This window comes from Scyliorhinus canicula, chromosome 18, assembly GCF_902713615.1.
Source record: "Scyliorhinus canicula chromosome 18, sScyCan1.1, whole genome shotgun sequence".
Lineage (NCBI taxonomy): Eukaryota > Metazoa > Chordata > Chondrichthyes > Carcharhiniformes > Scyliorhinidae > Scyliorhinus > Scyliorhinus canicula.
In genome coordinates this window covers 98,161,485-98,177,375 of record NC_052163.1, presented here as the reverse complement: position 1 = coordinate 98,177,375, position 15,891 = coordinate 98,161,485, and the positions used below count along the sequence as shown (strand labels likewise).

Sequence of the window (15,891 nt, the reverse complement as noted above, 5' to 3'; positions counted from 1 at the left end):
AGCCCTTCCTATGCCTGATTATTGAGACTTTCCATATCACCTGCTAAACCCCAACTTTACAAATATTAATAATAATAATCACTTATTGTCACAAGTAGGCTTCAATGAAGTTACTGTGAAAAGCCCCTAGTCGCCACATTCCGCCGCCTGTTCGGGGAGGCCGGTACGGGAATTGAACCCGCGCTGCTGGCATTGTTCTGCATTACATGCCAGCTGTTTAGCCCACTGTGCTAAACCAGCCCCTATTACGCTTCTTCCTCAACCCCCTCTGAAACAAAATTCAAGCAATGCTGTAACATGTTTCAAATCTTAAATTCCCCCTTCTCTGCTGAGGTGCCAAATGACTCTAAATTAACTGATTCCTGGAGGAAATACAAACTGAATAAACAACTAAAAACAACTAAACAGCTAAATACTTCACATAACCGCACAGCATCATTTGCATAGAAATGGAAAATGTACATCTGCATATCTTTCTATTCCTTTCATCTCATGTTTATGTCAGCTTCCTTAAATAATAATAATCTTTATTATTGTCACAAGTAAGCTAACATTAACACTGCAATGTAGTTACTGTAAAATTCCCTAGTCGCCACATTCCGGCGCCTGTTCGGGTACACGCAGGGAGAATTCAGAATGTCCAATTCACCTAACAAGCACGTCTTTCAGGACTTGTGGGAGGAAACCGGAGCACCCGGAAGGGACACCCACGCAGACATGGGGAGCACGTGCAGACTCCGCACAGACAGTGACCCAACCTGGGAATCGATCCTGGGACCCTGGCTCTGTGAAGCAACAGTGCTAACCACGCCCCTATGTAGTGCAAGATGTCAATTCAGATTCAAAGAATAAAAATGTATTAACTGGTTGGTTAATAAGAGTCACAAAATTAACACTGCAAATTAATAGTGCACTTTGTGCCCTTACTACTTCTTTAAAGAGTAGTCCAATTTTCCTTATGTCCTTCCCTCGAACAGACCGCTCATGATGACTCTTTCAATGGGAAGATGTTATGTATCCGAGAAACCAGTCATAGATTTCATAGAATTTACAGTGCAGAAGGAGGCCATTCGGCCCATCGAGTCTGCACCGGCTCTTGGAAAGAGCACCCTATCCCCATAACTCAGTAACCCCATCCAACACTCAGGGCAATTTAGCATGGCTAATCCACCTAACCCGCACATCTTTGGACTGTGGGAGGAAACCGGAGCACCCGGAGAAACCCACGCACACACGGGGAAAACGTGCAGACTCCACACAGACAGTGACTCAAGCCGGGAATCGAACCTGGGACCCTGGAGCTGTGAAGCAGTTGTGCTAACCACTATGCTACCGTGCTGCCCTGTCCTGCTGGTTAAGCATTACGTGATATGTAGTGACATCGGGAACAATGGAAGATTCTCAGGACCAGAGTCCCTCACACACACATCGAGCAAAGCACTGCCGCCGATGCTGAAGGTTTAAAAAAAAAATTGACTACAGCTGTGAGTAAGAAGACCGACAGCCGGGGGAAACTTGCTTGTGCTGAAGTGAGTGGGGTCTGGGCTGCAGAGAGCACATATGTGATGAAGCTAAAAGGGCTGCAGGGAATGGGATTTAGATCTCTGCTGACCCTGCACAGGCCACGACTCGAGGGGGGTGTTTAAAGACGAACTACAATCAGGCAAAACAGAAATAATTTAGTTGCTTGTAATAAAGGGATACTTTCCATAAAAATTGGAAGGGAGGAAGTTGTTTGAAGTGTAAACCCACGAGCCAGGATCCGAAATGGTGTGAAAAAAACTGATGCATTTAACGAAGACTGAGAGACTTGGAAGTCATACGAGGAAAGATTCCAATTATTTCTCATACAAATCAGACACCGGAGACCTAAAGGTCGCAACATTTCTCAGCAGAGTATGGTGTAAAACATTAATGTGGCTACAAAATCTAGTTCACCCAACAAAACCAGGAGATAAGCCCACATCTTAGGCATTTCTCTCCTAGACTGTTATTGATTACAGAAAGGTTTTGGTTCCATCACTATAGTCAGGAAAAGGTGAAAGCATTTCACAGTTCATATGACTTGAAGAAGGTTAGCAAAATACTGCGAACTTGGTGAAACACTTCATGATACTCTTTGTGATAGGCTGGCATGTGGATTCCACAGTTAAGGTATTCAGAGGAAGCTGCTTACTCTAAGTGATTTAACTCTTAAAAGCTCTGCTGTGGAAGGTTCTACATCTCTGGAGCTCACAACAAGAGAAGCTTCATAGACAGGGGCTGGGCCGAAGAGCCACAACATGGATACCACCAGGAACAAGGCTGTAAAGGTGTAACCATGTCTCCATTGTACAGAAGTTGGACATTCAGTGAGTTGGATATTCAGTGAGGGAATGCTGAAATAAAACAAATACATGCAAGAACTGTGGCAAGAAAGGCCACATTCACAAGGCATGTTGGGCTCAAAAAACCTCTCCTACACCAAGACTGTGAAAGAAGAAAAACTCAGCTAAACAGACTAGTCATGTCTATCAATTAGTGGACAAAGCTCAAGATCACTCAAAAGACAAGGTAAACAAACTACTGCAGGCCTGAAGCTAGGTATTTTGTCAATGCGGAGCGATCAACAATGTTTTTGGGCATATCCAAAACTCGACAATAATGAAATTAAAATGGAAGTGGATATGGGCACAGCACTTAATATCTGAGACAATTTATCACCAAGCTGAAGCCACCTTTACAACCGTCAAATGTGATCCTAAGTGTGGCGCAGTGGCACTTCTGCCTCACGGCGCTGAGGACCCGGGTTTAATCTCGGCCCCTGGTCAATGTCCATGTGGAGTTTGTACATTCTCCCTGTGTCTGTGTGGGTTTCCTCCGGGTGCTCCAGTTTCCTCCCACAGTTCAAAGATGTCGGTTAGGTGGATTGGCCATGCTAAATTGCCTCTTAGTGTCCAAAAAGGTTAGGTGGGGTTACTGGGTTGCGGGGATGAGGTGGTGGGGTTAAAAGGATGCATTATGGTGAAAGTAAAAGCAAATTGACAGATTGTGAAGTTGTCTCTTCTTGTTGTCCATGGAAATTTCCTTGTTCTATTTAGCAGAACATGGTTGGCAAAGTTTAGGCTTAACTGGGAAGCAGTAAATCAACTAATGGATTCAAAGGGAAACTTCTGAGGTGTTCGAAGATTGGCTAGGCTCTATGACTGGAGTTGAGGTACACCTAAAAATCAAGCCAGACAGCAGAACCAAAGGTCTCAAAGCTAGAGCCATACCAATCTGGCCAAAAATTGAAGAACTAGAAAGACTAGTATGAATAGGAGTTATTGAACCTGTTGATACAGGTTACTGCATTGAAACATGATGGCTCAGTGAGATTTTGTGGGGATTTTAAAACAACTATTAACCCAGTATTGTGCGCAGATCATTATCCTTTGCCGCTGATTGAAGATTTGTTTGCCGGACATTTTGGAGGGTAGAAATTCAGTAAAAATGATCTCACGGGCATCTGCAGATGAATGTGGCTGGCGAAACACAGCCGCTACTCACTATCGTAGCGCACAAAGGTCTGTTTAGTTACAGCAGACCTCCTTACGGAATAACGTCTGCTCCTCTTTTTCAAAGATCCATGGATCAAATTATAAGTGTGCTGAATGGAGTGCAATGTTATTTAGATGACACACTCATCACTGGTTTGGGTGAACAGGAACACTTGGAGAATTTGCGAGCTCCCCTGAAGCATTTACAGAGCCACAATCTGAGAGTTAAAAAGGAGAAGTGTGACTTTTTCAAGTCATCCACAAATTTCCTTGGTCATATCATTGACAAAGATGACTTACACAATGAGCCAAAGAAAACGTCAGCTATCTTAGAAGCAAAATGTGGCACAATTAAGGTCGTTTTTAAGATTGATTAATTATTATGGTAAATTTGTGCCGCATTTAGTAAAACGATTGAAGCCCTTAAACAATTTGCTATGTGCCAAACAGGCATGGTACTGGTCAGAATATTGTGAAAACAAAGTTAAAAGAAGCTTTACAGAATTCAGCGCTGATGGTTCAATATTATAATCTCAAGTTGAAGTTGTATTTAGTTTGTGATGCCTCATTCCAGGGGGTCAGTGCTGTTGCCTCGCATATTATACCTTCAGGAGAGGAACGGCCGATAGCGTTTGCTTCACAAACTCTTACTAGCACAGAAATGAATTACACTCAGCAAAACTTTGAGCTTCATTTTCAGTGTAAGAAGGTTAATTTCCCTCTTTTTAAAATAAATTTAGAATACCCAATTCATCTTTTTTCCAATTAAGGGGCAATATAGCGTGGCCAATCCACCTACCCTGCACATCTTTTTGGGTTTTGGGGGCGAAACCCACGCAAGCGGGGAGAAAGTGCAAACTCCACACAGACAGTGACCCAGAGCCGAGATCGAACTAGGGACCTCTGCGGCATGAGGTTGCAGTGCTAACCACTGCGCCACCGTGCTGCCCCCGTCATTTCCCTCTTTTTTTTCCTTTTTTAAAATTTAGAGTACCAATTTTTTTTTTCCAATTTAGCATGGCCAATCCACCAAACCTGCACATCTTTTGGGTCGTGGGGGTGAAACCCACGCAGACACGGGGAGAATGTGCAAACCCCACACAGACAGTGACCCAGGGCCGGGATTCGAACCTGGGTCCTCAGCACCGCAGCCCCAGTACAGTACTAACCACTGCACCACCGTGCTGTCCGTCATTTCCCACTTTTGATGGATCATCGACCTTTGATGACAATTTTTGGGCCGTATAAACGTTCACCGTTGGCAGCTAGTAGATTACAAAGATGGTCATTGATATTGACGACACACACTTATGACATCCAATATCGCAAGTTAGACCTGCATGCAGAAGCTAATGTTTTGTCATGATCACCGTTACAAGTCAAGCATGAATCAGAAGAACACTTCGTCAACATCTTGTATTTCTCGTTTATGGATAATGTACCTGTTACTTCATCTCAAGTTCAAAGACGTACAAGAACCGATCCAGTGATGAGGAAAGTGATGCACTTGGACCAAAAAGAAACACTGCCACACGTTCAGAGGAGAAATCCAGACCTCAAGCCCTAAATCACACACACACTTGAGTTGACAGTGCAGAATGGAATTCTATTATGGGGAATCTGTGTGACTATTCCTCCATGCTTGCGTGGTAGAGTCCTTGACCAACTGCATGAGGGACATCCTGGTGTGGTGAAGAATAAGAAATTGACACGCAGTTATTTTTGGTGGCCAGGATTAGATGCTCAAATTGAAGAGGAAGTTGGGCAGTGTTAATCCTGTGGACAATGATGGACTACTCCACCATTACAATCATTACATCTGTGGGAATGGCCGACACAGCAATGGTGGAGAACACACATCGATTATGCTGGCCTACTGGAGGGTCACATGTTCTTAGTGATTGTGGATGCTCACTCAAAATGGCCAGAAGTTGCAGTCATGAAGTCAACAATGACTGAGCAGACATTGAGAAACTAGATGAAATATTCGCAAGACTTGGAACACTGGAGAAGATCATTCCGTGACAATGGTACTCAGTTTACTTTGAAGGGAAACAGTGTACACCATATAAAGTCATCTCCATTTCAGCTAGTAATGAATGGATTAGCCAAAAGTTTTGTGCAATCAGTAAACCATTCTATCAAAGTGTTGAGCGAACAAATTCCTAATGTCTTATTGGAACGCTGTACATACTATAATGCAGGCAGATTACACTGGTAATCCTGTTGTTCAAAGGGGAACTACAAGCACAATTTGATTTGTTAACTCCACCTGATATTCCAGAGATTGTCAAACAACAACAACAAGCACTAATTGCTGGGAAGGAGCCAGGAGCTACACCGCCAACTAGAAATGGGTACAACTATGAGCAAAGGCAGGTCCATTACCATACATCGTACAGACAGACAATGAAAGAGTTTGGTGGCATCATGCTGATCAGCGACTTGCTTCACGAAGTGAGTTCGCAGAAACATCTCAAGAGGTTCCTTTGGAACGGAGACCAGACAGAGTGGTGAGTTCAGATTCTATTTCTGAGGACTTTTAAACATCTATAGTGACAGTTACTGGGGTAACTAGCCAGGAAATACCATCTACAGAAAGGAATGAGGACCCTTCCAAGGTCTCACTCAAGTAGTCAAGTTTCAGAACACCAATTTTTATCAAAAAGGAATAGACATTCACCAGAGAGTCTTATTGAATGATATATATGTATAGAAACAATGAATAAGTGGATCTGTTGCATAATATTAATCGTGTTGTTAATTAAGTAAAGGGGAGTGGTGTTATGTATCAAAGAATACATTCCTGCTGGTTAAGCGTCACATGATGTATAGTGACATCAGCAATGTGGGCTTTCGGCAATTCTCCATCTTTTATTGTATGAGCAACACCTCTTAATAAATTTCTCATCATATTTTACAAGAATCCAGAGTGTGGGCATCTCCACCTTTTCTCTTTGCGGCAACAAAGAAATATAAAAGAAGGAATAGCTAAAGGCACAACCAGTCAATTACCCATTCTCTGGACCTGCTTATGGATAGTGAGGCAACTAATTGGGCCTGTTCCTGTGCTGTAATTTTATTTTTTCTTTTAAGATGCATCTAGACAGATATATGAACGGGCGGGGAACAGAGGGAAGCAGACCTTGGAAAATAGGAGACAGGTTTAGATAAAGGATCTGGATCAGCGCAGGCTGGGAGTGCCGAAGGGCCTGTTCCTGTGCTGTAATTTTCTTTGTTCTTTGTTCTAATTCTTCATCTGTGGGATCACCACACAAGTGAACAGTGATCTGCTCATTCATCAAATACCCTGTGCCCTTTGCCATTGTCTGGTGTTTGGCTTCTACAGAAACCAAGTTTGTTTCAAGTAAAAGTATCTGTTTAAATTATTTGAATATTGGAGCAGTTTTCCCAGGTCAAAATGCAGGAGTACAACAATAGATGGCAAGTTTATAACTGTCTGACTTGTAGCCTGTAGTGAAGAAACCTGACCTCATAACAGGAAATAACAAAAAGATGATGTCCGGTTGTAGTTCTGTTACATCACATCATTTCAATTGCTTAATTTTTTCTCAACTTAATTTTTTATTAAATTGATTACAAGGCAAGAAGCCTCTTATTTCCCTTTTTTAAAATAAATTTCACTCCATTAAAACCAAATAAGGGGACTTCCGGTGACGCCATGTAAGAGCAAGATTCACAAAAAGTGGTTCCCGGGATCTATTTAACCTGTTTTTTCCCGGGGGGAGGGGGGGGGGGGGGGCAGGTGTTGGTGTCCAAGCCAAGTTAGTTGTGTAGGTGGACTCTTTCCCAATGATGGTATCTCAAAATCGTCGACGAAGAAGCTCAACACTAAGAAAGCTCAGGAGGGTAGGCCGTTGAAGGAAGGTGAATGAGAGAAGATGGCCGCCGTGCCCATTACACTAGACACTTTGGGGGCAGCACCGTGGCACAGTGAGTAGCACTGCTGCCTCACGGCACCGAGGTCCCAGGTTCGATCCTGGCTCTGGGTCACTGTCTGTGTGGTATTTGCACATTCTCCCTGTGTTTGCGTGGGTTTCGCCCCACAACCCAAAAGGTGTGCAGGCTAGGTAGATTGACCATGCTAAATTGCCCCTTAATTGGAAAAAATGAATTGGACACTCTAAATTTATAAAAAGAAAACACTAGACACTTTGGCTGTGGTAATGGTGCAGGAGCTGGAAACATGCGTCAGGCAGTTTGAGTGGCAGGGCATGGAGATGAAGGAATCTTTTAAAGCCATCATCGAGAGGCTTTGGGCCCAATGCATGAAGTTGGTGAGAACCTTGAACGTGATGCAAGCACAAGATGAGACATTGAAGGGAGTGGGGAGGCTTTGCCGCAGCAGAAGGACCAGTTTACCTCACTAGAAGTGGAGTTGATGCTGGTGGCAGAGAGTAATAAAGGCCTGAGGTTCAAGGTGAAAGATCTTGAGAGTAAGTCACGGCAGTTAGACCTCAGGTTGGTGGGGCTGCCGGAGGGAGTGGATGGATTGAAGCCGACCCAGTATTTTGCCGAAATGTTTTCCCAATTGGTGGGAGGAAAGGAAGTGTTTGCCACTCCAGATTTGGATAGAGTACATCAGGCGCTCCAGCAAAAGCCAAGGCCAAATGAGACACCGCGGGCAGTGATAATCCACGTTCACAGATATCAAAGGAAGGAGAAGGTCTTGGAGTGACTGAAAAAGAGTTGGAATATCGACTGGGACAGGAACATGATGCGGGGTATGCTAAGACATTGGGACTGAGCTGGTGAAGAGGCATGCGGCCTTCAACAGGGCGAAGACTGTGTTTTATAATAAGGGCATGCAATTTGGTGTGGTGCGTCCGGCACGACTGCCGGTCACAATGGACTCAAATGATCACTTCTTTGACGCACTGGGGCAGTCAGAGGCCTTCATCAGAGAGAAGAAATTGGGAATGCTGTGAAGAGGACTACATGGACACTGTGCATGAAAGGGAGTGTTTGTAAAATGTACCCATGCTGCTGTGTGTTCTGTTGTGTCATTCTTGCTCGTTTAGGATGGGGGGGCTGTAATAAAAAGGGGATTGTTACATTTCATTTGGAGGGGCGAGAGGATTGTTGAACTTGCGGAGGTTTGGGCATGGTGGTGGGAGAAGGGACGTGTCGGCTGTTGTTTGAGGGGATATTGGAGGGGTATCCTGGATGGGGTGGCTCGCAAACCAGAGTGAAGTAGGAAGAGGCTGTGGCCTGATAGGCCACTTTGGGTGCTGTGCAATGGTCTAGCTGTTTATTCGTGTGGTAGAGGGAAGGGAGAAGATGTGACACCAGGCAGTCTGTGGACCGGGAAGAGAGGGGCTGGAACAATGATGGGGGGGGGGGGGGGGGGGGAGCTAACAATGACCAAGGGCTTTTCTTTGTCTCACCCTAGGGTTGGGGCCATCTCTTGTGGGCCTGGGACCTGGGAATTTTGGGAGGAATAAAAATGGCTGACTCAAGGTATGGGGGGGGGGGGGGGGGGGGGGTGAGAGACCACCAACAAGGTTGATCACCTGGAATGTTGCCTGTGAAGAGAGCAAGGGTTTTTCCCATTTAAAGGGTTTGAGGGCTGATGTGGTGCCCCTGCAAGAAGTTCACCTGCGAGTGCAGGACCAGGTCGGGTTGCGAATAACCTGGCTGAGCCAGGTCTTTCACTCCGGTTTGACAGTAGGGCACAACGGGTGGTGATTCTGGTTAGCAAGAGGGTTCATTTTGAAACAGGACCGGTGAAAGCTGATCGGGGGATGGTTATCCGATTGTTAGAGCGAAGGGCTGTGCTGCTGGTGAATGTGTATGGCCCAAATTGGGCCAATGTTACATTTATGAGAGTTGTTGGCTGCTATTCCGGAATTAGATACGTGGCAACTGATTTTAGGGGGGATTTTAATTGCATTTTGGATCCGAAGTTGGACTGCTCCAGGCCGAGATCACTGGTTCTTTCAGGGATGGCAAATGATCCAGCAGCATTCATGGAGGAGATTGCCAGGGGAGTGGAGGCAGATTTGTTGTGGTTTAGGCACCTGGGGGGGGGGGGAGAAGTTTTCGTTTTTTCTGCCTGTACACAAAGCGTATTAAAGGATCAACCATTTTGTTATGGGTTGGACCCTGCTCCCTAGGGTAAAGAGCACAGAGTATTCAGCAGTGGTCATCTCCCCCATGTGCCATATTTGGTGTACCTGAAATTGGAGGCGGGGCGGGTACAGCATACGTGTTGGAGACTGGATGTGGGACTTCTATCGACCTTGCGTTTTGCGAGATTTCTAGGGCCATAAAGGACTATGTGAAATGGAACGAGAACGGGATGGTCTCGCTATCTACAGTGTGGGAGGCATTAAAAGTGTTGACTAGGGGGAAGATCATCTCGTACAAGCCACACCATGGACAGGTAGACCAGGAGAGAATGCCAGGGGGTGGTGTACGAGATTTTGGGCGTAAATAGGGAGTGACCCGACACCAGAGCTTTGGGCTTGCAGGAAGAAACTGCAAATGCAGTCTGACCTATTCTCCATTGGTCGAGCGGTGGGCCAGCTGAGGTGCTTAAAGGGAACGGTATATGAGTATGAGGAGAAGGCTAGCCGCCTGCTTTCTCATCAGTTAAGGTGACAGGAAAAGTGTGCAGATGTGGGAGCCAGGGGTGGGTTGATTTCTTCCCCAGAAACCAACCTACCTTTTTAAAAATTTAATTTTTAAAATAAATTTAGAGTACCCAATAATTTTTTTCCAATTAAGGGGCAATTTAGCATAGTCAATCCACCGACCCTGCACATCTTTGGGTTGTGGGTTGAAACCCACGCAGACACGGGGAGAATGTGCAAACTCCACACAGGCAGTGACCCAGAGCCGGGATCAAACCTGGAACCTCGGTGCCGTGAGGCAGCAGTGCTACTCGCTGCGCCACCTTACTGCCCCCAACCCACCTTTTTATGAGGGATTCTATAAGTCAGGGCCACCAGAGGACAAGCAGGGGATGGTAGTGTTCTTCGAGGGTTTGGGAGTTTACGCAGGTGGGGAGGAGTTGCAGGAGGAATTGGAGGCACCAATGGGATTGCAAGGAGTCCACAGGGCCTTGGGAAAGATGCAGAAGGAAAGATGCGCCGGGGGAGGTGCCAGGGCCGGATGGGTTCCCGGTAGAATTCTATAAGAAGTTAACGGATCAGCTGGCCCATTGATGCTGGGGATATTTAACGACTCATTGGCATGGGGGTGTCTCCCAGATGCACTGGGGCAGGCGCCCATCTCCCTCCATCTCAAAAAGGATAAGGACTCCACAGAGTCATACCACCCAATATCTCTGCTCAATGTGGATGTGAAACCTTTGGCCAAAGTCTTAGCGTTGAGCCTGGAACCCTGCCTCCTGGAGGTAGTGGGGGAAGACCAGACAGGATTTGTGAAGGGCAGAAAACTGTTGAGGTGGTGACTTAATGTGGTTCTCACACTAGTGTTGGGGCTGGACCCGGGAATAATCGTGTCTCTAGACTCAGAAAGGGCATTCAATAGAGTTGAATGGAGCTAACTGTTTGCAGTTCTGGAGAAGTTTAGAACATAGAACATAGAACACTACAGTGCAGTACGGGCCCTTCGGCCCTCGATGTTGCGCCGACCTGTGAAACCATCTGAAGCCTATCTGACCTACACTATTCCATTTTCATCCATATGTCTATCCAGTGACCACTTAAATGCCCTTAAAGTTGGCGAGTCTAGTTTGGGATCACTCCTGGGTTTGCGCCATGGGTTAGGCTGTTATATGAAATATCGTCAGCAGGTGTGCAAATGAACACCATGAGATAGGAGTTGTTCAGGCTGTACAGGGGGACAAGGCAGGGATATCTTCTGTCCCCTGTTTTGTTCGCGTTGGTGATTGAATCGTTGATAATTGCTTTAAGAGTCTTGGATAAGTGGAGAAGGAATGTGAGGGATGGAGGAGAGCAGAGGATGTCGCTGTATACGGATGATCTGTTGCTGTACGTAAGGAATCCTGCGCCAGCTATGGTGGCTATATTAGGAATATTGAAAAGGTTTGTCTCCTGTTCAGGGTATAAACTGAATGTTGGGAAGAGCGAGTATTTTGTGGTTAGCCCTTTGAGAGGAGGAGCAGGGCTGGTGGGGCTGTCGTTCCATTTGGCTGGGACTAGCTTTCTTTATTTATGGATGCAGCTGGTCTGGGAATGGGCGTCACTTCGCAAGTTACATTTTACGAGCCTAGTGAGTAGGGTTAGAGCAGATCTACTGCGATGAGACAGCCTCCCATGTCATTGGTTGGCCGAGTTCAATCCATTAAAATGAATTCGCCGCAATTCATGTTCTTGTTTCAATGCCTCCTAGCTCATAATAATAATAATCTTTATTAGTGTCACAAGTGAGTTTTTGGGGTCTTTTTTGTCATCATATTGACCATCCTGAATTGTAGAGCCATGCCCGTTAGTATCTGTATTTGGGGTGTTGGACCAGTCGGAGCTGAGGATAGGGGTGGGGGCGAATGATCTTACATTCGCCTCATTGCTGGCCTGGCAGTGGATTTAGCTGAGATGGAGACAGGCAACATCACGTAGCGCCACAGCATGACTGAGTGATTTTATGGAGTTCACGGTAAAGGGGACAATTGGTGGGTTCTATCATAGATGGCGGCCATTCATATATTTTAAAAAATTAATTTACTGGATGTTGGCGGCGTTGGTTAGGATGGCATTTATTGCCTATCCCTAGTTGCCCTTCAGAATGTGGTGGTGAGCGGCCTTCTTGAACTGCTGCAGTCCTTGAGTGTAGGTACGCCCACTGTGCTATGAGGGAGGGAGTTCCAGGAAGTTGCAGGGGAACCTCCAGGTGGCGGGGTTCCCAGTAATCCACTACTCTTGTCCTTCAAGATGGTAGTGGTTGTGAGTTTTGAAGGTGCTGTCTAAGAAACTTTGGTGAGTTACTGCAGTGCATCTTGTAGATGGTGCACACGGCTGCCACTGTTTCTCAGTGGTGGAGGGTTTGAATGTTTGTGGAAGGGGGAGCAATCAAGCGGCTGCTTTGTTCTGGATGGTGTTGAGCTTTGTTTTATAAATTTAGAGTGCCAAATTCATTTTTTCCAATTAAAGGGCAATTTAGTGTGGCCAATCCACCTACCCTGCACATCTTTGGATTGTGGGGGCGAAACGCACGCAAACACGGGGAGAATGTGCTAACTCTACACGGACAGTGACCCAGAACCAGGATCGAAACTGGGACCTTGGCGCTGTGAGCCAGTGGTGCTGCCCTGGTGTTGAGCTTCTTGATTGTTGTTTGAGCTGCACTCATCCAGGCAAGTGGAGAGTATTCCAATACACTCCTGAATTGTGCCTTGTAGATGGTGGAAAGACTTTGGGAGGTCAGGAGGTGAGTAACTCGCTGTAGGATTCCTAGCCTTTGACCTACCCTGCTAGCCACAGTATTAATATGGCTAGTCCATTTCAGTTTCTGATCAATGGTAACCCCCAGGATGTTGATAGTGGGGGATTTGCTAATGGTAATACCATTGAATGTCAAGGGGCGGTGCTTAGATCCTGTCTCGTAGGAGATGGTCATTGCCTGGGACTTGAATGGCGCGAATGTAACTTGCCACTTGACAGCCCAAGGCTGGATATTGTCCAGGTCTTGCTGCATTTGGACATGGAATGCTTAATTGTCTGAGGAGTCGTGAATGGTGCTGAACATGCAGCCATCCACAAACATCCCCACTTCTGACCTTATAATGGAAGGGAGATCATTGATGAAGAAGCTGAAGATGGTTGGGCCTAGGACACTACCTGAGGAACTCCTGCAGTGATGTCCTGGAGCTGAGATGATTGACCTTCAACAACCACAACCACCTTGAGAGAAAATGCTGGAAAATTTCAGCAGGTCTGGCAGCATCTGTAGGGAGAGAAAAGAGCTAACGTTTCAAGTCCAGATGACACTTTGTCAAAGCTGTCGAGCTTTGACAAAGGGTCATCTGGACTCAAAACATTAGCTCTTTTCTCTCCCTACAGATGGCATCTGTACTGTGCCGCCCCTCTGCAGGGTGAAAGATAACAGGCTGGCCAGGAAAGCATTACAATAGTCAAATCTAGAGATAACAAAGGTATGAATAAGAGATTCAGCAGCATGAGCTGAGGCAGTGGTGAAGACAAGTGATTGAAGTAGGCAGTTTTGGTGATGGAGTGGATATGTGGTCGGAAACTCAACCACGGTTGTGTATGGTGTGGTTCAGAAACCCAAGGAAAGGGATGGAGCCTGTGGCTAAGTGTCAATCACAGACCACGACTAGAAAGCTATGAATGGCTTGCAGATAATGGATCTGTGGGAACCAGACGCTGGTCAAAGCTGTTCTCCTTCGAGGAATGGACAAGTGGAGCTGCAAGGTAAATGTTGCAGCTGTAATTCTTCTCACTGCCCTTGTCTAGACTGCTCTCTAGCTTCCAGAGGTCCCATTTCTGGAGGGTGGTCTCTGTGTGTGTGTGTGTGTGTGTGTGGGGGGGGGGGGGGGAGGGGGGGGGGAATGGTCTGTGAGGGAGTCCCTCTAGGCAGGGATCACTGTGGAATGTCCCCCTATTACAGGGGTCCCTGTGGGGATCCCCTATTAATGGGGGCCCTGGGGGGAGCATATAATAGTTTTCAGACTTACTCACCCTCTACATCTATCGCTGATTATGGCTAGGATGATTACCAGGAGGTATATATTTTTATCCCCATTGCCTGTCACTTGACTTTCCGTGTCCATTCTTGTACGTGTTGGCTGTTGCTCAGGACCCAATGTTAAGTTGAAGAATGGGGATGCCGGGTATGAGAGAGAATATAGGCTGGGTTACTCCTCCCTGGATAATATTAAATCCTACTTTGTGACCTATTAACCTAGCTTCTGCAAGATGATGCCAACATCAACATGCATTTATATGAGGCCTTTAGCATAGCAAAGCATCTCAAAGATTTTCAACAGGAGAATAATCAGTTAATAATTGACACTAAGCCAAAGGAGATATTGGGACAGGATTTTATGAGTCAGGGATACACAAGATACCAGATCTGATGGAACACAGAGTTCTCAAAGGACTTTAGAGCTGGAGGAGGTTACGTGGATAGGAAAGGGCAAGGTCATGGAGGGATTTAAACAGCAGGAGAATTTTAAAATCATGGCATTGATGGACCAGAAGCTAATCTTTTCATAGATAGATTCATAGAACATACAGAGCAGAAGGAGGCCATTCGGCCCATCGAGTCTGCACCGACCCACCCAAGCCCTCATTTCTACCCTATCCCCGTAACCCAATAACCCACTCCTAACCTTTTTGGTCACTATGGGCAATTTATCATGGCCAATCCACCTAACCTGCACATCTTTGGACTGTGGGCGGAAACAGGAGCACCCGGAGGAAACCGGAGCACCCTGGAGGAAACCCAAGCAGACACGGGGAGAACGTGCAGACTCTCCACAGACAGTGACCCAGCAAGGAATCGAACCTGGGACCCTGGCACTGTGAAGCCACAATGCTATCCACTTGTTAGTATAATGTCAGTAAAGTAAAAACTCCTAAAATCTCTAAAATCAGTAAAATCTCTATCACCAGCTGTTTTTTGCTTTGGTATGATTTCAAGATGTTTATGTTCCTTTTATAACTAGGTTTTGTAATCAATATTTGAACATTCGCAGAGATTAACATTTGACTTCTTCCATTAGTGCTTCAGAGTCCAGTAAGTTTATCATGTGGCAGTATAAGCACTTCAATTTGGTATTATGATGTTGTAAAACCGATTCATTCCAGGCATCCTGAGTGGGTGTGGTAGCACATTGGTATGTTACAGGACTAGTAATCCAAAGGCCCGGTACTCAATTCTCCGTCCCACCGCACCAGATTTTTGGTTCAGCACGCCAGTGGGATGCTCCCTTTCGCAGGCTGGTCAATGGGGTTTCCCATTGTGGGGCAGCCCCACACTGTCGGGAAACCTCTAGACTGCTGGCAAAACCGAGCATCCCGCCGGCGGCGAATCCAGCCCCTGAACTAAGGATTAGGAGATAGGAGTACAAATCTCCCCACTGAAGCTGGGAATTTCAATTTAGTTAATTAAATAAAATTTAGAGTAAAAAGCTTGCATTAGTAATGCTGACCATGAAACTACTGCATTGAGATAAAACTAATCTGGTTCATTAAAGTCCTTTCGGGAAGGAAACATGCTGTCCTTACCTGGTCTGGTTTATATATGAATGCAGACCCACAGCAATTATGAAATGGCTGGGACAACTACATTACTCAGTTTCATCAAGAAGTCAATGAACATAAAACCAGAAGGACCACCGAACATCAGTCTGGGCACAAGACAAATGAAGGCGGGGACCACATTATGCAAACATGGGAAT

General features: G+C 45.8%; 1 protein-coding gene across 1 annotated transcript in view; it reads left to right on the top strand.

Annotated features, from left to right (window-relative positions):
- The window catches only part of LOC119953042 (ras-related protein Rab-11B), a 151,614-nt gene that overhangs the window by 36,805 nt on the left and 98,918 nt on the right, over nucleotides 1-15,891 (top strand). The gene's annotated exons all lie outside the window — the stretch shown is intronic.